This window comes from Corvus cornix, chromosome 10 (assembly GCF_000738735.6).
Source record: "Corvus cornix cornix isolate S_Up_H32 chromosome 10, ASM73873v5, whole genome shotgun sequence".
Classification (NCBI taxonomy): Eukaryota; Metazoa; Chordata; class Aves; order Passeriformes; family Corvidae; genus Corvus; species Corvus cornix.
The window spans coordinates 19,989,880-20,012,699 of NC_046340.1; the positions used below are offsets into that span (position 1 = coordinate 19,989,880).

Consider the following 22,820-nt stretch of genomic DNA (forward strand, 5'->3'; position numbering starts at 1 on the left):
TGCTACGAAGCCTCTTTGTCCTCTGAGAGGCACCAACTTCCCATCCAAATCCTCCCCCACCACCAAATCTTCACTTAAATACAGGCTGAGCTCTAAGAATCCTTTGCTGGAACCCTGCCTCCCTCAACCACAGATCCCCTTTAGGTGCTATCTTAAACTGTATTTCCAAGATTAATTACTCCATTACAGCACCTGTTCCCCGCCCCATGCCAACAACACGACCTTGAGAAAGCTGGAAAAGCAAGCCCAATTCTTCTGCCTACAAGGCAGTTCTTCCACAAGGAAAGACAGCACCTCTTGATCGCATCTCTAGACAACAGCCCAGTACTTCAGGCACTTTTTCAAACATCATCCTTTGTGGTTTGAAACCCAGAAACGGCTCTGTACTCAGCCACAAAGTACGCTTTCGAATCACCGCATGCGGAAGAAAATTCAGGCTATTTCTAGCTGAGTCTTCTCAGACAGATCATGAAAACAGGCAGGTGGCACAAGGGCATTTCAGATTATTCAGAGAAATGCCACAACAGTGCAGGTGTGATGGACAAACACCAGCCAGCCAAGCCCCTGGGAGCACGGGAAGAGCACAGCGATGCTCCGTGTTGGAACCAAGGACTTGCAGACCACCTCAGGACCTGTGATATCATCAATGCAACCGTGCTGGACTGGCTCTCCTCCCTGACTGAACTCGCCCTGCTCTGGGTGTATCTGTGCAGCCTCTTGTTCCCACAGCTCATGGAACAGTGCCCTGCAGCTTGGGCCACACGAGGTAGCTCATCCCTTCTTGAACCTGTGACCTTCGGAGCTCATTTGAGGGCAACCACCGTCCTTGTTCACAGGAGCAGCTCCATGCCCCCAAAGATGGCATCCCAGAAAATGAAAAGCTTGATACAATTTCACCATGGCCAATTTAGAAATCTGCATCAGAAAGGTCTTTTTAACCCATTTTCCATTTCCATTGATAAGTGAGAGAACAAGAATTGGAAGAATACCATTTTTTCACAAGAACTGCACAGATTTGATTCTCATTCACCTGGAGAAGAAAGTTTAGGTGAGAAGGAAACTGAGGGCCATCTGCCTCCTGATACAGGAAATGTTAAAAATTAGATCTCCCAGCAGCTAAGGGCAATATTAAAATGAAAATAAACTCTCAACCATGCTTGTCTGGCCATCATCCCTCACAGGCTGCGTCTGAAGCTGCACATGGAAAAGGGAACAACCTACCCAAATATAATCAACCCCTTGGTTGCGATGGATCATTGCTTGACCACATCTATAAAGTACCAGTCTGATGTCCCCAAGGGACCTGGCTTCATTACCTGCACTCTCTGAAGTGATTTACGGCCCTGCAAACCTCTGCTGCTGCTTGAGGAAGAGAAGATGACAACAACCATGTATTTGCCTGTAGAAATCACATCACCTGCCAGCTGGCCAGGAAGGAGGTCGGATAGGCCCTGTCTGCAGCTGATCTCTCCTCTCCCACAGGCCACATGTGCAAATGCTGCACAGCACAACCTGGGAGCGCTCACACCAAAGGACTTCTGACAGGAAACAGGAGATGCCACTTCCAGGGGCCAGCTCTTCTGGTGTCCCTTGAAACACTACCAGATACAGGTGATGATGCCCAAGTATCTCCTGACATCCCTTACACACTTGTACGCTGAGAAATGAAAGGATTATAATGATTTTATAGTCTTTTCCAGGGATTACTCCCTGGTTTACTGTGATAGGTGCACATTAGCAGTGGGGTTTGTTTGTTCCAAGGAAAGGTCAGAGGTACTGTATGACAATTTTCCCAATTCATGTACAAACACAAAAAAGCAGCCCATACCTGATCTAGGCGGTGATCAGGTACAAAACTCAGCAATCAAGCTTTAGTTTTCCTGGTAGTGGGTTTTTTCCCAGGAAAGCAGTCAGTGAGACCAAGCCTTCAGCACGGCTCAAAACCAGCCCTCCTGGCTCTATTTACAACAGCACAGCCACAGAGTCTGGGTGAGAGTCAAAGCTCTGTATGTACAGCAGTCCACACGCTCGTGGAATCATGGAATGGTTTGGGTGGGAAGGGCCCTTAAAGCCCACCTCATTCCAACGCCCTGCCATGGGCAGGGATGCTGCTCACTAAGACAGGTCCCTTTTAGATTCGATCTTAGTCTCTCTGACACACAGGGAAGTGTTTCATACTCAGTCATCTACAACTGCTGAAGCTCAGAAATGGGGGATTGAGGTGATGAGAAAAAGCTCCCAATTCTTAGAATTGAAACGATTGTTTACCTCCAGATTCATGACCCAAAGGAAGCGAGCAGCAAGGAAACCTTCCCAGATAAAAATCAGTTTATCCCAGCAACATCTATCCAATCTACAAGCACTTCCCAGCAGCTGCCTGCAGGTGAATCCCCAAATGGCCCCACAGCACCCCATGGGCCTGAAACGTTGCTTCCACAGCACAGAGCAGCTCAGGCTCCTCCAGCCCATTCCAGGGATGTAACAGACCATGAGCAGAGCATTAGCAGTTCAGCAGCCAGGCTGAGACAGGCTAAAAGCTGAAATTAGGCGAAGACAAGGCAACTCCAGCACAGCAGAGCCTCCCAGCACTGGCAGCCATGGGTCAGGGTCACACCTCCCACGCTGCCGGGAGGGACAGAGCGGCTCCACGAGCAGTGACAGCCCCACACTGGCACAGTTACAATGAGGAAGGACAGAGTAGGAGGCAAAGCCAGGCTTTCTTTAGGTGTCTCGGGGCTGAGGGAGCGACAGGATGAGAGGACATGGCCTCAAGCTGTGCGAGGGGAGGTTCAGGTTGGACATCAGGAGGAATTTCTTCTCAGATGGAGTTGTGAAGCATCAGAATGGGCTGCTCAGGGAGGTGGTGGAGTCACCATCACTGGAGGTGTTCAAGAAACGACTGATGGTAGACTTAGTGCTCTGTTCTGGTTGAAAAGGTGGTGATTGGTCAAAAGTTGGACTTGATCTTAAAGGTCTTTTCCAACCTAAATGATTCTGTAATTCTGGGACAAGGTAATTCTGACTGAAGAGCTGAGCAGCCCCCAGGTTACCACACAGGCATGCCTGGTACACACACATCAGACGTGTACCCCAGTTAACATCCAGCTACTCCAAAAGGCACCTTCCTGCTCCTCCATCCATCAGACACCCTCAGCTCTCTCCTTTCCACCAGCTCTGGCACTTGTTTGACCTCTCAGTGAGTCAACTCCAGAACTGCAGGACTGGCTGCCAGCCAAATCCCAGGCTGGATCGGGTTGGAAGGGACCTTAAAGCTCACCCAGTGCCACCCCTCTTCTACTATCCCAGGTTGCTCCAGGCCCCATCCAACCTGGCCTTGGACACTTCCACAGCTTCTCTGGGCAACCTGTGTCAGGGCCTCACCATCCTCCTGAGAGGTTGAAGAAGCCTCAGAACCAGCACAAGGAAAGGCACCGGTCAGTGCCACCATCTCTCCCAGCAGGAACAGGTTGTCACACACTGTTGCTCCATTAACTGGACAGAGAAGGAACTTGGGAACAATTGGACATTCATGATTCCTCTAACACACCACAATAAACACACAAACTCGAGGAGTTCTGCTTCCCCCATCCTGCAGTAACTTTCAGTAGCTCTGTGTAACAACGCCAGAACATAAAGGCTCTCGTTCGTGTTACGCTTAACACATGGGTTGTGCTAAGCAGCAACAGCTTTCCCTCAAACTGCAGCCACATTTTCCACCCTCACAGGTTTCTGGAACGCTGGGATGTAGCACAGCCCCCCTCCACCATCCCATCAGGAGAAAACAGGACAGGAAACGCTGAATTTCAAAACTGGAAGAAGCAGCACAAGGGAAAAGAGTTCAGGATGCTACTTCAAGTACCAGTCGCACATCTTACTACAAGAAAAGGACATTCAAGTTACCTCTGGCTTAAGTGGTGCCAAAATTTTGTGGCAGACACCTAGAACATCTGAAAAATCACCAAAAAAAAGTCCAATACATACCAAAATCCCTAATTTTGAAGACTGGAGCAGAGCATCCATGCTGTGTCCTGAAGCATTTCCAGCACTGGAAAAGGTGCAGAAGCACCTTTAGCCTAAACCAGCAGATACTTTAATCTCCAAAACCTTGAAAACATCTGCAGAGCTGAACTCCTCTACCCAATCCTTACTTCTCAGGTACAGAGCTATCACCAGTACCTCCAGTTACAGACCAGTACATTTCCTCTTGGAGATCACTGCACACCTCCATGTCCGAACTGCACAAGAAGCAGCACAATGGGAGCAAGATATCCTCGTGGGGGAGAGAAATGGCACAGCTCTGCCTTGATTTATGTAGTCTCTGCAGACCTGGACAAGGAAACAACAGACCCAAAAATCTGGTTCATGGATCATTCACCCCCAGCAAAGAATCCCTGTGCAATCTTCTCCCACACAAAGTGGTCCTGGATGGACGGGACAAACCCCCAGAATGGGGATGTTTCAGAGACAAGAGCTGCTGGGAACTTTTTGCAGTGACCACCAGGACCACTTGCCCCATGTCCCCCAGTAAAACACTGGATCACCTCTTCCCCCAGCTGGAAAACTGAGGTAGGAGTTGGTTTCCCATGGAAATATGAAATAGAGAAATAGGAAATAGTCTAGCAAAGCACAAGGGTGATCACAGAAGACCTACAGACAGCAGGATTCCCACGGTGGCATATCCACCAAATAGAATTAATCCATACAGTGCTAATTGCCCAAGTAACACTAATTGTTGTGAGACAGCTCAATCCCATCCCCCTGCTCCCAGCACCGCACTTATGGAAGCACTAAAAACCACGGAAAAGGCCTCATAGTATACCACAAAAATCAGGATCCATCGCTGCTGGAATCAAACTGCAAGGCTTGCAGTGGGATTTCAGCAAGGAAATGGAAATCACGCTGACATACAATTGTTCCGCCTCCCTGTTCGCCTTCACACATTTCTCACAGGTCAATTTTAAAGAATTAAGTCTTGTTCAGTGAAACATCTGGTGGCTGTTGCTAGAGGAAACCGACTATCTGCAACATTTGAGCAAAAATAATGAGTTACATAAAAGCCAGACTGCATAAGCAAGGACAAGTGTTTTGCCAGTCTGTGAATCTCAGAACCTTACATGAAAGCTCACGTTTAATTTCTGGGTTAGAATGCAATGAAGTCAACTCACACACATTACAAACCTCATCAAGATTTGAGTTTTCTCTAAGTTTATGAGGATATAATCGTGCTGTATTGGAATTAACTTTCTAGCTACCAACTGTCCTAAAGATTTTCTGCAAACAGCACAGACAGACAACTTACAGCTTAAAAACGCGCCAGCTCAGCTCTAGGCACTTTCAGACTTAGTTCAAGCCAGGACAAGTTCAAGAGTTAGAGAAGAGGGTTTTGGTCTTTCACTATTTGAATCAGGAGTTCTCCCATGCCTAATGGAAGAGTATTTTCCCTTAATGCTATAGATCATCTTTTCCTCAGGGTTTCTCAGTGTCTGCAGACCAACACCCACCAGCTGAGGCTGCACTGGGCTGAACAGGAGGAGTGATTTTGTGGGAGAAGTTGAGAGGAGCTCTAATGTATCACCATTCACATCCACAAGACCAACCAGAAGCCTTTAAGATTTCGGATCTGTGATAGAGGCTCTCCAGCTCCTGAAGGCCCACAACTGGAGGGGCAGCATTCCCAAGAACATCTCCAGCAGGCAGCTCTAATATACGGGAACTGCACTTCACATGATGTACCTTTCTACAAATAGATATTGCTGTTTTTTGAAGAGAGCTGAAGCACTTAAATAATCCAGAAGCCTGATGGATGACTAATACAACTAGAAAGCTCCATGTACGAGAAGAAATTTTGGCTTCCCCACATTACCAGGGCTGCTCTCAGGATGCAAGCAGGGTACAGAGGAGGCACCTGCAGCTCTCCCTGCTGTCTCCCTGGTTCTGGACATCAGCTTGAGGCTGCAGCTGCTGTTGCTCTTGCTCATTTATGCCATCCAGGGAAAAAAATTTGCACCTAAGGCCAAATTCCTCAAGCTGGACGCGGCTGACCAAGCACACCGAGGTCACCACAGCAGTGCCAAGAGCCAGCTCCTCACTCACATGGGCAACATCTGGCTCTGCAGCACAAATGTGGGAGGGAAGCATCTGGCACTGGTTTCACCGGAGCTGGGAAGAAGTCAGGCCAGCACACCTCGGGGATCCTGAGGCAGGGAACACACAGGTGAGGACACACACAGACAAGTAATGGCATGAGGCAGAGTGCTGGCTCACAGGAGCACCTGTGGAAGCCATGGAATGGGAAAAGCAGCGCTTCTTTAAATATTAAATTAAAATATACGGAGAGATAAAAGGAGGCAGGAACAGGAAACCAGCTTCACCCAAGTGAAAAAGCATGCTACAAACCCAAACCTCAGGAAACAGGTTTATCTGAGTCAAAAAAACTTCCCAAGATCCCAGACATCTTACAGGCAGCATACAGAAAAACAAGCCAGTGACTTCAGTTCCAAAAGAAACCCTCCACAACATCACAACGGCAAAGCTTTAGACTGTAGGGGTTTCTCTTTGAGAAAAAAAATAATGTGAAACAAGGCCCAGGCAGATGACACAGCCTCTGCTGGGCTCATAGAAGATATTAAAGCACAGAACCAGCCTGAATTGCTCAAACTGAACACTTTTCAACAATTAATGACACTCCTACTACTGTCACCAAAAATAGACAAATTGGTTTTAGGGAATGAAGCTGCAAAAATAATTTGAGATACAATATCAAGCAAAAGTGGAACCAGATTTCTCCTCCAGGCTGGAAGATGCTGAGAGGATGAAACTGTGGCCCATCCATCACACACCCCTCACCCCCCGCTGAAATTACCAAAAGGCAAGAAGCTCACGAAGCTTTCTACAGAGAAAATTCTAAATGGAAATGACAATTTTAAAAGAATTTATTTTGTCACATCACTTTGGCCAAAAATAGAAACAACATTCCCAAAGGATGCTGCACAATTATGGCCCTAAACAAAACACCCCAATGACTTAATCAGGATCACTCAGTCTGCACAGGAAAAAATAGTTTGTCACTACATAAATGCTTTTTCAGAAGTCCAGAAAGGGAATTCTAGTGCCAGTTTCAGCCTTTATGTACACCCCAAAAACCCCTTGTGCCAAGCAGGGACTGGCACTCCCTAAAGGTCACCATCCTCACCAAACCAGAACACTCGCTGGTTTATTTTCATGAAATCCAGGCATCTATTCCCACTGGAATCAGTCCAACACTCTCACCTACAAATGCTATTTCCTTTTGATTTCTGGAGAGGAAAATTTTCCCAAAAACTTCAGTTTCGAGTTTTCTGCTCATTCCATAGGTCAGCTGCTATAGAACAGGTAACCTGGCCCTTATTTTATTTGTCACTCAAACACTTGGACGCAGAACACAGTAACTCTGCTCCCAGTTCACCACAAAAGACTCTGGACTCTCCCTGCCTTTAATCCTGCCCAATTTCCTTGTTCGTCACTGACGAGCAGCACTGCAGCTACCTACTTCTCAGCTCTACATGTGTCGTTCTAAAAATAAAACCAGGGAAAGGAAATCAGGGATGTAAGTTCCCAGATAAGTTACTTCAGATGAAAAATGCTGACAAAACTGAGAGGGGGGGAAAAAAAATTAAAATGGAAATAAGGAATAAGAATTGAACAACTTGCATTTGGGTCTCTAAGCGCCCTTCCACAGGCTTGGCAGATATTTCATTGATAATCCAGACACCATACTGGATTTTTAGTGTCTTGCCTTATTTGGAGAATCAAAGAATCACAGAATGGTTTGGGTTGGATGGGACCTGAAAGCTCAGCTTGTTGCACCCCCTGCCATGAGCAGGGACACCTTCCACTATCCCAGGTTGCTCCAAGCCATGTCCTGGCCTTGGACACTTCCAGGGATCATCCAGGGGCAGCCACAGCTGCTCTGGGCACCCTGTGCCAGGGCCTCCTCACCCTCACAGGGAACAATTCCTTCCTTGTATTTAACCTAAACTTCCCCTATTTCAGTTTGAAGTCATTCTCCCCTGTCCTGCCCCTACAGTTCTGGATGAATGGTCCCTCTCCGGCTTCCCTGCAGCCCCTTCAGATCCTGGAAGGTGCTCTGAGGTGTCCACACAACCTTCCCTTCTCCAGATGGAACAGCCTCAGTTCTCCCTGTTTCCATAGGGGAGGTGCCTCTTATCAAATACAGGCGAGTTTGGGTTTTTTAGGAAGGAATACTTGAGTATCTCCAAGCCAAGACACTCCAGAATATCAAAGGCATGTGACACTCACCACACGAGGTGCAACTCACTTCTTAGGCTTGTTATCCAAAATCACAGGGCAGCGAGCGCTGGGGCGCGGGAGCAGCAGAGCAGCCAGGCACTCATATCTGTACTGAACCTGGCAAGGAAGAAAGCACATTTCAGGAAGTCTCCATGCGACAGTTCACACCAGTGACTTCCAATCTTACTGTATGCTGCTTAAAAACAAAAAAGGCATTGTTTGTTTTCAGCTGGATATGGCAGCTTCCAAGTACTGGGGATGAAATGGAGCCAAACCCCACTGCTCATAGGAAAATCATTCTCCTTACCCTCTATCAGGGCAAACTCATAGCTTTCCATGCAATAAATAATGTGAACTTTAGTTCAGAAGACAGAGTTTTCTTAAAAAATAGATGTTTCCATTTCTTCAGTAATTGGAGGTTTGGTTTTTGGTAAGCTGTGTTTCCCCACCTTGGGAAACAGGTTCCCAAACCTGAACTCCTTTGATGCAGTATCCCTGGCTGGCTCCATCTCCTGCTGTGCTCCAGGCACTTTGGTCAGAAGGAAGCGTAAGGGGTTTTTTTTTTTTGTTCGTTTGTGACTTTTTTTCCTTAAAAAACACCCTCCAGAGCACAGGGCCCAAATAGCAATTTCTGAGGGGGAGTGCACTGTAACAGGGGGTGTGGAAGTCAAACCAAAATGAAACTATTTCTGGGTAACTCTGCCCAAAGCAACCAGACACAGCCTGTTCTGTACTCAAAACTTGGGCCTGTAACGTCCTTTGGACGAAAACACATGGATAGTTCTAACAAAAATGAAAATTTTAAAAAGCAAGTCTAAGTTCTGAGAAGCTCTGTCATCTAAAGAAGGTTCTTCTAAAACACCACAGGAGACTCCCTTACACAGGCTACAAGCAACCAGCTCCCCAATGGATACTCCAAGTTAAGTCAGCACTTTATCCTTCTTTTTCCAACTGTTACAGCAATGTAACAGTAAAGGTCCATATTAGCATCTTAAACCAGAGAGCATTTTTACTTTCTCCAACATGAAGTGCAAGACAGACCGAAGCCACTGTGGCTGTGCTGCTGACTGACACCACTGTGACTGAAGCACACAGGAATTTGGTGTCCACCTCTGCCCTGTCCTTTCAGAAGCTTGTGGTCAGTCCAGTCCAGGTCACATCCGTGCTCTTCTGATGTTGTTCACAGTTTCTGTCCTCAAGAAGCCTGGAGGATTGCTCACTGGGGCTGGAGCAGACTTCGAAAGCCCTCACAGCCCAACAGCTATCATTAATTAACCCTCCTCTACAATTATCCAGCACCAGCTCCAGAATGAAGCCAACCACCAGTGCAAGGAACATATGCCACCACTCCAGTGTGCAAGCAGTGGCGCTCGTTCCTCTCAAATGAAAAGGCATTAGGGAGCTGAACGTAGCCCTCAATATTAAATTTGTTGTGAAGCATTTAAGGCCAACTTTTGTTCTACTTGATACTAAAGTCATTCCAAGTTATTTGACCAGGTCAGAGGCTGCAGCAAGGAAGAACCAGCCAAACTTGTACCAAACCAAGACCTACAAGAAAGGAAAAACACAAGCACCCATTCACAGGAAAACAGGGATTGCAGCTTTATTTAGTCACTTGTCATCCACTCCTGGGCAAAGAACTGGAGCATCCCATTAACATGACAGTCCACATATTTAAATGCTGAACACCCTTTCAGCTCTTCTCTCTTGCCACTTGGAACACGCCCTACTTAAACTCAGAAAGAAAACCAAAAGCTGTGCATAAAAATTCCAGATGGGGTTCATTGGCCAGAAACTTACTCAGTTTCCTTCCACCAATCCCAGCATTTGGTGGTGACTCCAAACAAGGAAGAGAAACAGAAGCCTATTTATAACACACTCCATGGTACAATGATTCACTTTAGGAATAAAGGTAAGGAAGTCATCTCATGCCATTCTGAGGTTCAGGTTGGAACCAGGGGGTTAGGCATTATTCATGTTCTGCTCAAAGTACAAGACAACCAGCGTGCTACAGAGGATCAAGTGTAACGTGGGAAAATCCCCATGCTGGTCAGACTCTGCCACTTCCTACTGGCAAGGCCAAGTGACAAAACCCATCCCCACCTCATTCAAGACCTTTTTTAACAGAGCTTTTGACCTGAAGCACAGCAAACACGACTCCCACATTCACACAGATGTGACTCCAGCATCTGGAGAGAACCCAAGGTTCAAAATGAGGAGCTTGGTCTCCATCCTTTCCCTGGCCGTACATCCAGGAATCCTGCCCATGTTAAACGTGGCTGGGAAGGCAGGAACCTCGTTCAGCTGCAAGTATGGCATGGAGCAGAAAGACACCTCTGGCAGCAGCAGAAAGCAGTGGCTAGCAAGTGAGAATATGTGGACAGCCCGGTCAGAGCACCAGTTTATCATGGTAATGAGCTCCAGCCTCTCCCTTTCCATCCAGCCTCGATGCCCAAAGCCTGACATTATGGAGAATCCAGGGACCAGGTCCCTGGGTGAAGGGAAGAATAAGGCAGAACAAAGAATGACAGTGAAAGAGGAAGTGTGAAACTATGAATAGCAAGAGGGATCCTTTCTAGCTCTTGACAAATAATTAACTCTTTTTGCGCTTCATTAGCAGCTCCAGACACTGAGCCCACTTCCTGTGACATGTCCTAGCCTGGATGGTTCCAGCAAGGCCTCAGGCCTGGAGAGACACCTGGAGCTGAACAGGCCTTGACGTTGTACAACCATGCAGGGGTTGTGCAGGATCCTTCCACAAGGATGCTCTGCTTCGTACCAGGCACTTCAGCAAGAAGAGTTACTTATTTTCCAGAGTGCCAAAGGCAGGAGGACATGAAGCATTCAGGGGTGTGGAGCTGGGCACGGGTCCCACACACCTGTATTCAGGACAAGCCCCTCTGCACCAGTCAACAGAACCACAGCAAAGCCGTCTCTTCCCAGCACATGGCCAGCAAGCAGCATGTTGGTCAGCCCTCAAAGGCCACCTTAGGAAGAAGTTCTTTACTTCTTCCAGGTGAGGCACTGGAACAGAGAGATTGTGGACTCTCCATCCCTGGAAGTATTCAAGACCAGGCTGGACAGGGCTCTCATCTAGTGAAAAGTGTCCGTGCCCATGGTAGGAGTCAGAACGAGATGAGCTTTGAGGTCCCTTCCAACCTAAACCATTATCTGGATATCACAGAATCACAGAAACACCACTACACTGGCTGGAGAAGCCACAAAGACCCCCACAACCTCTTTGAGCTGTCAGCGTGAGAGAACAAGGCTCCACCAGAAGCTTGAAGCCTTGCAGGTTGTTTTCCCCATTAATTTTCAAAGGAAGGAGCAGATGAGAAGTTTGTTTCAGTTTCAGAGTAAAAGCTAACATCCTTGGAGGCATCGTGTGAAAAGCTGATATTTGCTACCTGGGGTACACAACCAGGTCTTTCATCTCCTCCAGGGGCTGGGGAAATATGTGCCAGCCTGACCCAGGAGGTGTGACTTCTGGGGCACAGTGCTTCCAAGGTGGGGGTAGAGCACAGCCCCTTTTTGGCTCCCCGAGGAGGACATGGCTTCTGCCACAGCAGGGAAGGTGACTCTACAAATCCACTTCTCCGTAGTTCTCCCAGGAAGCTGGTACACAGACAGTTCTTGGATCTTTTGTACTTCAGCTCATTATTATTTTATTACCAGTTAGCAGCACAAAACTCTGGGTAACACTTTAAAAAAGCTTCTCATCTTTAGGCTCGAGGTGTTTGTACTCTTCCCAAATTAAAGCACAAGAATAATATTCAAATTCCAACCTAATGGGCACTGCCCTGCTCCAAAGTGTTCACACCATCAAGCACAGCAGAAAAGGTACAACGGCTCCCACCAGCATTAGATGATGGAAAGCAGCCTCGAGAGCCAGCGTGATGCTCTTGTGTTGAGCTCAGTGAGAACCTAGCTTAGCAGTGCCCAGGATTGTGTAATTCTCTGGGATGTGTAATTCCGCAAAAACAAGTGACTTATCTCAAAAGCAACCCATCAGTCCTTGATCAGTGGGGGGTTCACATGAGCAGACTCTCAACCAAAGCATTCCACACCCATATGGAAAAATATCAGGTCTCTGCAGACCATTAAAGCACCTTCAGGACACCTCAACTCTGCCAGACAGCTTCAGCACAAACCTTTAAATATATGAAACTGAAGCTGTGCCAGGGCAGGGTTCGGTTGGATATTAGGAAAAGGTTCTTCCCCCAGAGGGGGAACTCAGTGAGGCACTGCCCAGGCTCCCCAGGGGAATGGTCACGGCCCCAAGGCTGCCAGAGCTCCAGGAGCTTTTGGACAACCTCTCAGGCACAGGGCGGGATTGGAGGGGTGTCTGTGCGGCGCCAGGAGTTGGATTTGATGATCCAGTTCAGAGGTGAAACACCTCATGTCACGTCCTCCAAGAGGCACAGAGGTGAACCAAAGGATAGGGCACAGCTAGCTTAACCTCCAGTTTGGAACAGCAGCTGTGCAGAGATGTTTGGGAAGGAAAGGAAGAGAGTAAGAATACTGAACTTCTCCATGCATTTTTCCACCTCCAGTGGTTTGTATTCCTGGGCCTCCCCAAGTCAGTTTGGGCATCTGAGTGCTCTGGGTGTGACTGCTGGGGTTGTCCTGTGCAAGGTGAGGAGCCGGACTTCGCTGATCCTTGTGGGTCCCTTCCAACTCAGGCCATTCTACAATTCTGTGAAGAACACCCAGGGCAGCCTCTTCACGAGCGTGTGTCCAGTTCTTCTCCAGACTCACACAAAGTTTTTGTAGCCACTAGAGTCCCTGGCTACCTGAACAACATCTGAGCCCACCTCCCGTCAGCTCCATTTAACCCTCTCTGGACCTTAGGGCAGCAGGAGTGGACTGTCCTGCCACACGCACCCCTGATGGCTTTGTGACCTGACTTACCCCCTGCTGACCCTTCAACGTCACACAGGTGTAAATAACCACTTCCTGGCAGAAGGGGAAGAGACACGAACTTTGACTGCACAGACTCAATAAACAGCATTTTGCTGTGAGTAAATCAGCAACATTATCTGCCGATTATCAGTAGATATCAAAACCAGCAGAGCAGCAGTGAAGCAGAAAGGACCTCAGTGACACATTAAGGCTGTCCGCCCTTAAAACATGGAAAGTAGCAGGGTCAAAGGGGGAAAAGTCATACACTGTTGAGTAGATTTTGCTGTCTTTTTGCCAAAACCAAACACATTCAATGCCTGAGGAAGAGCCGGACAGAAAGATGAATGCCTTCATAACTGCACTTGAAGCACAGCTCCTGCTTGGACTCAGTAATTTGCAAATTCCTCCCTGCATACACCTTAAAGCTGACATCTACATTCATTCTGCTCAGCTGAAGAAAGAGTCAGCCTTTATCCCACACTGTACTTGGGCACTGCTCAGAACAGCCTTCATCAGCTCACACCAAGGTAAAAAAATAGAATTATACAAACCTGTGGCTTACAAAACCCATTTGACATCTCTCTCCCAACTCCCTTAACTCATGAGTAGCCCACATACTTCCAACACAGCAAGGGAATGCTGTGAACAGGTGTAGATCTCAATTCTGTCTTTACAAAAGGAAAACAGCAAATATTTTTTGGAGTTACCTAATGCCATGCCCAATGCAATCCCAGCACATGAAGCTTCGATATTCCCAGTAAACTGCCTGTCCCTAACACACAACAGGAGCCTACACTTTATTAACAGCAAAATATTAAAGGCTTCAAAACTGATGCCAGCCATCTTCGTGATGAAAGGGAACAGAACAGTGCCTCAAATAACACAAGAATACAAAATTTAGAGAAAACGTGAAGGCAAGTTCAGGTAGAGCCTACTTGCAACACAGGAATATCACGGAATGAGATTCTTTAAATCTTTTGACTCATCAGGAATAGAGTCCTGCTTATTCTAAATTAAATTTCACGAGATGTTTTCCCTGACTGTACCTGAGGTGTTCCCAGCATGGAGCTGCACTACGTGCTTCCAGCAGCAATCATTCCATATGATGTGGTTTGGTGACACCTCGGCCTGGAAGCACAGAGATGTGACAGCTCGGCTGAGGACGCTCACAAAGAGAACTCTATTTTATCCTTTCAACGTGAGCCTCTGCTCCCAAACCCTGACCTGCCTGGTACAGCTTCCAGAGCTTGAAACTCAAACAGGGAAAGCCCACCCAAGGAGTACTTTACTTGTTCACTTTGAGATGATTTAACCTTTTCCCCTGCAGCAGCTGCAGATACTGTGCAATGAACAGTAGCCTGGAAGAAAGAGAGCGTGTGGCTCAGGGAAAAACAAGCACGTATCTTAATATGAAACATCTGCTTTTTACTCTTTTTACTGGAAAGAAATAGTTTTCTCCCTTTTGGCTTCCCCTGCAGCAAGAGCAGAGTGCCCAGTAAGGGTCTGGGTGCCCTGAGTTCAGGGAGAAGGGCTGAAACAGAGCATCCACCTCGACTAAACACTGAGTTATGAAAATTATTTAGAAGTGGGATTTTGAACTCTCATTATTGTATGGAAAAAGGCTTTGAGGAAGACTCTGATCACAATCTGCCCCAAGTGCCTCTACCCAGCACTCACTCACCTTATACTCCCCTCTGAAGCGCACAGTACGCGCCTCACACGCTCCCTATTACCATGATCACCGTGCACTTTCCTCATATTTTGTATTATTATCTTCTTCTTTTCCAAGGATCCCTTTACAGGTTACATGAATCACACAGTTAATATCTGTCCAGCATCTGCACAAGAAATGTTCCCACTCCCAGTGCCTCTGGGAAGAGGGATAAAGCCCTCCTAAGGTAAGTTTAAAGTCGTGCTAAATGGCATTTGCTGTCAGACATGGCCGAGTTCACACTCCAGATGTCAATCTCAACCCAGACCATCACGCAGTAATACTTAAAAAAAAAAATTTAAAAATAATTTCCCATCTAGTCTAAGGAGCTTTCTTCCAAGATCCCTTTGATTCACATCTGAAGGTGAACTGCTTCAGTTCTTCATGTTCTTTTGAAGAAAGGATAACAGAGCTGTTGGAGCACTCGCTGCTCCTAACCTGAGCAGCAACAATGATTTGCTCCACATTTCCCCCTTACTACATGGGCTTACTCAATCATTAACAGACTCTTGATTTAATGCTCTTTCAAACAGCCAGCTCAGCTCATACCCCTCCTCAGACCTAAGCACAAGTCAGTAACCCAAATGCAGATATTTAAAATCCTTTTTCCCTACTCGAGAGATTCAGAAAGTTCATCACATGCTCAGGTGACACCACAGCTCTCTAAACAGAGGGAGCAACACTAAATTAAGCTGAGTAGTCTCCATTCCTCAGGGCCTCTGCTGCTCCTCAAGAGTTTTAGGAGACCTCAGGTTTTTTGCTGCTTCTGGTTCTCCTCTGCCATGTGTGAACCCCACATGTGCCCCAAAGGTTGGGAAGATGTTGGCAGTCTAGAACTGACACCAGGACGAAACAGCATCTCTGAAGGAAAACTTAACATGTGCTCTTCATAACATGGAGCAACCAAAGAGTTGCAGGAACCCCCAGCAGGAATTCCTGGTAGTTTCTCCCCTTATCAGACCCACTGCTGAGCAAGGCTAACTAATTACAGCAACAGGAGAAAACCGACCCAACAATACCTGGAGAGCTCTGTGCCAGGTTAGAAACTCAGAGCAGCTCAGGAACAGGTTTGACGAGCAGTATATGGGAAAGGCAGGACAAAATCTCCCCTTTTGGGCACAGCAGGTACCTCTGCGGAGGTAACAAACAAGCCTTCAAGCTGTGAACATTCCACAACAGGACGTTTCAATCCCAGGGAAAGTATTGAAATACCAAGTTTCATGTTTAGGTATGAAACTACATTAATGGCTCCTCATCCGTGCTTAAAATCACTGGTTTAATAGGTCAGTCTGATTAAAACTAGATTTTTAGCAGGCACAGAGCAGGAAGCTAAAAAAGCAACCCACAGTTGGTCAGCCATGACACGAACACAAGCAAAACAGCCCCAGGGACACATCGGCATCATCCCTACGTGTATATACACTGCATGTAATTAGTATGACACACAGTAGGACATCAACATGTGCTGCTTCACTCCTGGCTGTCCCTGCCCCATTCTGGGCCAGCAGCTGATTGCCAGCCCAGCTGCCTGCTGGATCCCACACTGGGAAAGCTGAAGAGAGGCATTATGACCACCTCCTCCCACTTTCTGCACAGAAAGGTGGAATTTCAAGAATTTTTCCCTTTTAAAGGGACCAAGAACTTTATGTTCAATTCCTTTCTTCATCCCTAATTTCTGATTTTATTTCCCTCCTTTCCGTTTCTACCTATCCCCCCTGGAATGTTTTTACTCATAAGCCACAGTACATTGTACAGCAAATCTCCTTTGAACAGCACAGCAGGGGAGCCCTGTAGGTATGGACAGTATCCTGGAAACAGCTGGAGATTTCCCCTCCTGTAAGAATCCCTAAGGCATCCTCCAGAGCTCTTCAGAAATACCACCTCCTCATGCTGCCCCAGGATTCTGGAAAGGCAGGAGGTTCATAAAGGTGGGATTAATAGCAGCAGAACACTTGTGTCAGTTCTGTCCACAACAATTGAGGATGATCCAGGGAGCAGCAAACTTCTGCAGGCTGCTCCAGGATCTGCCACCACTGGATTACAGATGTTGGCATGGACTCAACTGCCCAGTCCTACCAGCACTCATTTTATGGACATGCTGCTCCTGGGTTTGTCCAAACACTTTTTTTTGTTTGTCCAACCTCCTAAACCAGCAGCTTCTACACAGCCCCAGAACAACATTCAGAAGTTTGCTGCCTGCTTTTTAAAGAGATCCTCCCAATCCTAAGAGTCTCAGGCATTTCAGACTCCCCAGGATAGGCAGCTGCTCATCTGCCTTCAACTCTATTTCCCTTCCCCATATGTTTCCCAACCCTGGTGAAGATGCAATGACCAGAAATGCACAACACAATAGGAGTAGTCACACACTCACCCACTGCAGTTCACTCAGTGTATCACTCAGCAACCCTAATTCTTAATCAGATTAGTATTTCAGCCTTCCGAAAAAAACCCCCATGTGTTCTATCTGTAGCAAGCAAGAGACCAGCACGCCAACAACAACCAAGTCAACACCAGGGAGATGAGTCCCAGCAGCTCCAAGCCATGCCCATGCCAACCAAAAGGGTTTTGCCCAGTCACCTGCAAAAGAGTTTCTTTCACAAGGCAAAAAACCCACACCACTCGCTGTGCTCCTGAACAGCGTGGCAGACACCTGAAAATCCTGTTCAACTTCCCAGCAACTTCTCCCATTCAGCTAGCAGCATGTTGCCAACTTCAGAGGAGTCTGGCATTTTTGGAGGATGGCAGAAGAGCTCCAGAAGCCTGAGTACACACTGAAGGCATCTTCTTCATTATGCTCGTAGGTTGAATTATGTATTTAATTAGAAGCAGCTTCAACGAGAAGTTGCCAAAGTTGAACATGGAGGATGTCTCACTTCACACAAGGAGGCAAACCCACGCAAGGAAGCAGATGCCAGAACTGGCCACCTCTGTGCACCATCTCACACACACTACAAACTTCTCCCAGAAGCTGAAGTAAAGTGCTATTTTGCACAGACAAGCTTCATGTTACCTTGAAGGCAAACATTACCTTTCCCACAGTTCGGAAATTGCATCTGTATGAAGTTGCTTTGATTCAACTTCTCCTTTCAAGCCCTAATCTTCAGCGTAGCTGTCAATTAGAAATGTTTGTTAGCAAGTAATCTGCTCTACACACCACATCATGTCTGTCTCCTTTGAAGCCCTAATACCCACCAGTGAGGATGGCTTTGTACCTGTAGATCACTCGTGGACCTTTCGCACTGCACTCAGATCTGGAATTAATTCCTGCTAACAGCCACACTGGAAGCACTGGCCAGTGACAAACACTAAAAGCTGCTTGGCATTGTCGAGCCTCAAAGCTCCGTCCACCACACAAAAGCGGCGTTTACGTGTTGAGAGAGACACAAGCAGAAAAAGTCCTTGCAGCACAAGGTCACACCAAGCTCGCTGGAAGACTAAATTTAGCCACCTGTGCCTCAGGCAAGTCTGTTAGTTGTGGGAAGCTTGGATACTGGTGTGGAGCACTGGTCCCAGGGTAAATCCCATGGAAGATCGACTCCATTTAATTCTGAATGATCTAGAAGCTATTAATGGGGAGCCCAAACCCCGTCCATCAAAGAGGAGATGTCTCTGAGAACCCCACAAACTCGGCACCAGGACACGGCAGTCCTGTTTGGGCTGCTTTGCTCCAATGTGTAAACTACTACATTCAGAGTCGGCAGGAGGAGCTCAAGAAGATTTAACAGATGGGGTTTCAGCACAAATGTATTTTAGAACACCTCCTTAGCAAGCACATTTCCTCCTCTACCACACCTCACACTACAGTTCTAACAGCTACACAAGAGTGGATCGACAGGAACTCGGGGATTATTCCAAGGTTTTGTAAATGTTAGCAGAGGCTGATTGAACAGTTTGTGAAGAGGAGCCCCAGGTTACCAAAAGCCAACAGCTTTGTCTAACATTTAATAATTTTCCAAGCCAAAAAGGCAGGGGTGACTCAGCTGCTTCAACTGTGTTAGGTCTCAGGATCAGTATCAACCACGAGCCCATGGAAGGACCACAGCACTCAACTGAGGTTTGATGTCCAGGATCACTGCAAGAATCTACCCATGGGAAAAAACAAGTTAAAAAATCTAGTTTCAGGACACCACTGGGGAATTTCTGAACTATCTGCCTCAGCCCCACAGGCCTTCAGAGATGCTCAAGAACCAGTTTTGGTGCCAGAAACCCAAACAGAAGCATTAGCTCAAGAACACAAAGCCAGGATTACTAAGATGACCACACCAGGCACAAGGTTTCTCACATTAAATGTTGAGTGTCTACGGTCCAAAAGGCATCTGAAGTCACGCTCCATCCCCTGATGCCTCTGCAAACAGATGGTGACACAGAAGGCTCCCTGAACATCCAACAGCCACCCTGCACATCGCTGCTCTTACCAAACCTGCCCCTGCAGTGGCCCCAGCCAAGAGGATGCCATGACCCCCAGGTGCCCCAGCCAAAACCTGTAGCTATCACCACAGCAGCCAAGTTCCCCCCAAACCCCTGCCTTCAATCTCATTGTCTCCTTAAAGTTGAAGAACCAGGAAGAACAGAACAAGTGGTTCCAAAACATCCCACTCCCAGTTGTGGATCTTGACAAGGCAAAGGCATTTTGGCACGTGCAGTAACTCCTAACATTTAGAAAGGATAAAAAACACTAAGTACCAGTGCTGTACCCAGCAAATCCACACAAAAACAAAGGGCTGTGAATTGCTTTGGAGCCTAATATCAGTTTCGGATTTTAATCACAGAATACCAGGGATCTGAGCAGAGATATTCCCCCCAGAGACGCAAAGCACAGCCCAGCGATGATTTACCACACTGGTGTTGCATCTATCACAAGTCAAACTGAAGCCTCAGCGCTGCCAACACTGCACAGAGCTGCTTCAGAGCAGGAAACCTGTCAAAACCTTTCCAAACAGAGGACAGCTGGGAAGCAGTATCAGATGCCAAAGTGGCTACAGGCCTGATGTCAGCTGCAGGATGATCATTTTGAGAACCCGAGGGCCTCCAAAGCATCCAACCTGGCAGTGAAGGCAAGCCAGCTGAGGTAGGCCATGGCTAGAAAAATGTGACAGCAACCAGGGAGTGAAAATTATTCAGGGTGGGGAAGAACTATAAAATCATAGACTGATTTGGATTGGAATGGCCATTAAAGATGACCTTGTTCCACCTCCTGCCATGGGCAGGGACACCTTCCACTAGGCCAGGTTGCTCCAAGCCCCATCCAACCTGGCCTTGGACACTTTCAAGAACCTCACTAGCTGGAAGAATGACACACAGTAGGTATGCTGGAAGTGTTTCTTTCCATCTAAGAAGTTACTTAAAGCACCTGCTGCCCCAGTCTCTCCCCCAGCACACACCAGAGTGCTGTGACCTGCCAAAAAGCGACAGCAAGAACGAGTCAGTGTGAAACTCCTGAAGGCGAGACCTTTGAAGTCTAACCCGGACTTGAAAAGAGACAACTACAAAGCCTGTGGCCTCTGCTTCATTAAAAAAAGACGTTAAAGGTTCTTAAGTTTCATTTGCTCATTGAAACTTGTTCTTCTAAGATCTAGGAAATAAAAACAAGCTGCAGAAACTAAACTGGCCTTGTGTATTACAAAGGAAGACAGTTACAAGGTAACTAAGGACAGCCAAGATCAGGCGGGATGGGATTGCTGCACAATGAAGCAGCTTGTTCCAGTCTTGAGAAGAGTCAAACCCTTCCATTACACTTGGCAGAATTGCCACTGTCAATGAACAATATTAAAGTTGTATTTTAGAGAACTTCCTGTCATTTGCTGTAATAGACCCAAACAAACAGCAGTCAGATCTGGAAGGAATTTTGAGTGATGAGGAATGAAAGCTTGAAGATCCAGCAAGTCTGAGAGGCTTCAAATTGCTGCTCTTCCAAAACCCACCTAAAGGATTTTAGCTAAGAGACGTAACATTAATGGTTGGGCTCAATGATCTTAAAGGCCATCCCAACCTGAACAAGTCAATGAGTCTATGGTCAATTTATACATCCCTCCTGGCTGAGAGCAAGACTAGGCAGATGCAGACAGATTTCCTGTGTTTGTTTTCCCTGTTGTGAGCCCTCCATTAATGTGAAGGATGACAACTGAAACGATCTGAATCTATCCTCTGACTTGTAACTCAGAAATGAATGTGCAAAACAAAGGAACACTGAGTTTGGCTTATTTCTACAAGAAAGATGATACCTGTGCCAGGGCCTCACCACCCTCACAGGGAAGAATTTCTTCCCAGTATCAAATCTATCCCTGCCCTCCGGCAGTGGGAAGCCTTTCCCCCTTGTCCAAAGTGCCTCCATCCCTTGTCCCCAGTCCCTCTCCAGCTCTCCTGGAGCCCTTTAGGCCCTGCAAGGGGCTCTGAGCTCTCCCTGGATCCTTCTCTTCTCCAGGTGAGCACCCCCAGCTCTCCCAGCCTGGCTCCAGGCCAGAGGGGCTCCAGCCCTGGAGCAGCTCCGGGGCCTCCTCTGGATTCTCTCCAGCAGCTCCAGGTCCTTCTGATGTCAGGACCCCGTGTCTGGAGGCAGCTCTGCAGGTGGGGGCTCACCTGAGTGGGGCAGAGGGGCAGAATCCCCCCTCCCCTGCTGCCCACACTGGGGGATCGGCCCAGGGCACAGTAGGGGTTAAATCCTGAACTGAGCTCTGCAGCAAATTGGTACCATGGAAGTGACTGTGTTTTCCAGCATAAAGTAAATAGCTCCAGGAAACACATCAGACAGGTTGGTTTCACACAGTTCAAATAGGTTTCTCCTACAACTTCATTTAACTACCTTTGGCACTGATGCACAGCGATTCCTTGTGGGCTGGGAAAAAGGAGCAGCTCTATAGGAAGCAGGTATTCCAGAGTTTTCTTAACCTCAACACAGACTGCATGAACTCCCCAGGCTTTATCCCGAGACATTAAAACACGTATATAGGACAGCAGCTACTCAGGATATTTAATAAATGATGTGGCTCCTCTAATGCACCCCACACAACGGGGCCAACTCATCTTAGAGAGCTACAGAGACACGATGGCTTCAGGAAAAAGATTTGGAACTGCAGAGAAACCTTCACATCTTTGTAAACAGCCACAATATTCCCAGCCTAAAGGAATGTCATAATATAATTATAAGAAGAAAAAAGAAAAAAAAAAGGGAGCAGGAGAGCAGAGGCAGACAGGAAAACAGTTTTCCCATCTCCCCAGTGAATATCCCCAATTCCTGCATTAAATGCTCAGAGTAGCAAATCCAAGCTATTCAATTGTCTTCCACAACACAGAAACTGTCAGGCTGATCTTGAGGGTGGAATCACTGTCAACTCTTCAGGCTATTAAGCTGCTCTCCAGAAGAGATTTGCTCACAGATGAGCAAAGCAAACGAGAAGATTGAGACAGGTAAGAGACACCTATCCATTGCAGGAGATGGGCTGCTCCAAATGGATCCGACAATAAGGAAGAACATATGAAAAGCCAGGAGAAAATGGTGGTAATTTCACCCCAACTGAGTTTCATTGTTGCTTTTGCTCATTTCTAGAAAAAAAAAAGGGATTGTTTAAAAAGTAGGGAGTGTCTGATGAGCCAGAAATCAAATGGGCCATTTAACAAGGAGTTCAAATACCGACTCCCTCAAGCAAAAAATCAAAGGTCGGGGAGTGGAGGGTGTTAATGTGGAACACAGAGATGAAGTAGGTACAACAGTTCTGAGATTTCACAGAATCCCAGAATGGGTTGGGTTGGAAGGATCTTAAGCCCATCCCATTCAACCCCTCTGCCATGGGCAGGGACACCTTCCACTAGACCAGGCTGCTCCAAGCCCCATCTAACCTGGCCTTGGGCACTGCCAGGGATCCAGGGGCAGCCACAGCTGCTCTGGGCACCCTGTGCCAGGGCCTCCCCACCCTCACAGGGA

At 47.2% G+C, this 22,820-nt stretch overlaps 1 protein-coding gene across 4 annotated transcripts in view; it reads right to left on the reverse strand.

Annotated features, from left to right (window-relative positions):
• CSNK1G1 (casein kinase 1 gamma 1) overlaps positions 1-22,820 on the reverse strand; it is a 105,517-nt gene that overhangs the window by 77,067 nt on the left and 5,630 nt on the right. For 2 of the 4 annotated variants that reach the window (XM_039557638.1, XM_039557634.1), the window contains exon 2: positions 8,299-8,406. The exons of 1 other annotated variant lie outside the window; for it this stretch is intronic. The gene's annotated coding sequence lies outside the window, so the exon portion shown is untranslated. The remainder of the gene's footprint in view (positions 1-8,298; positions 8,407-22,820) is intronic. One more of the 4 variants, XM_039557635.1, reaches the window with a different exon arrangement.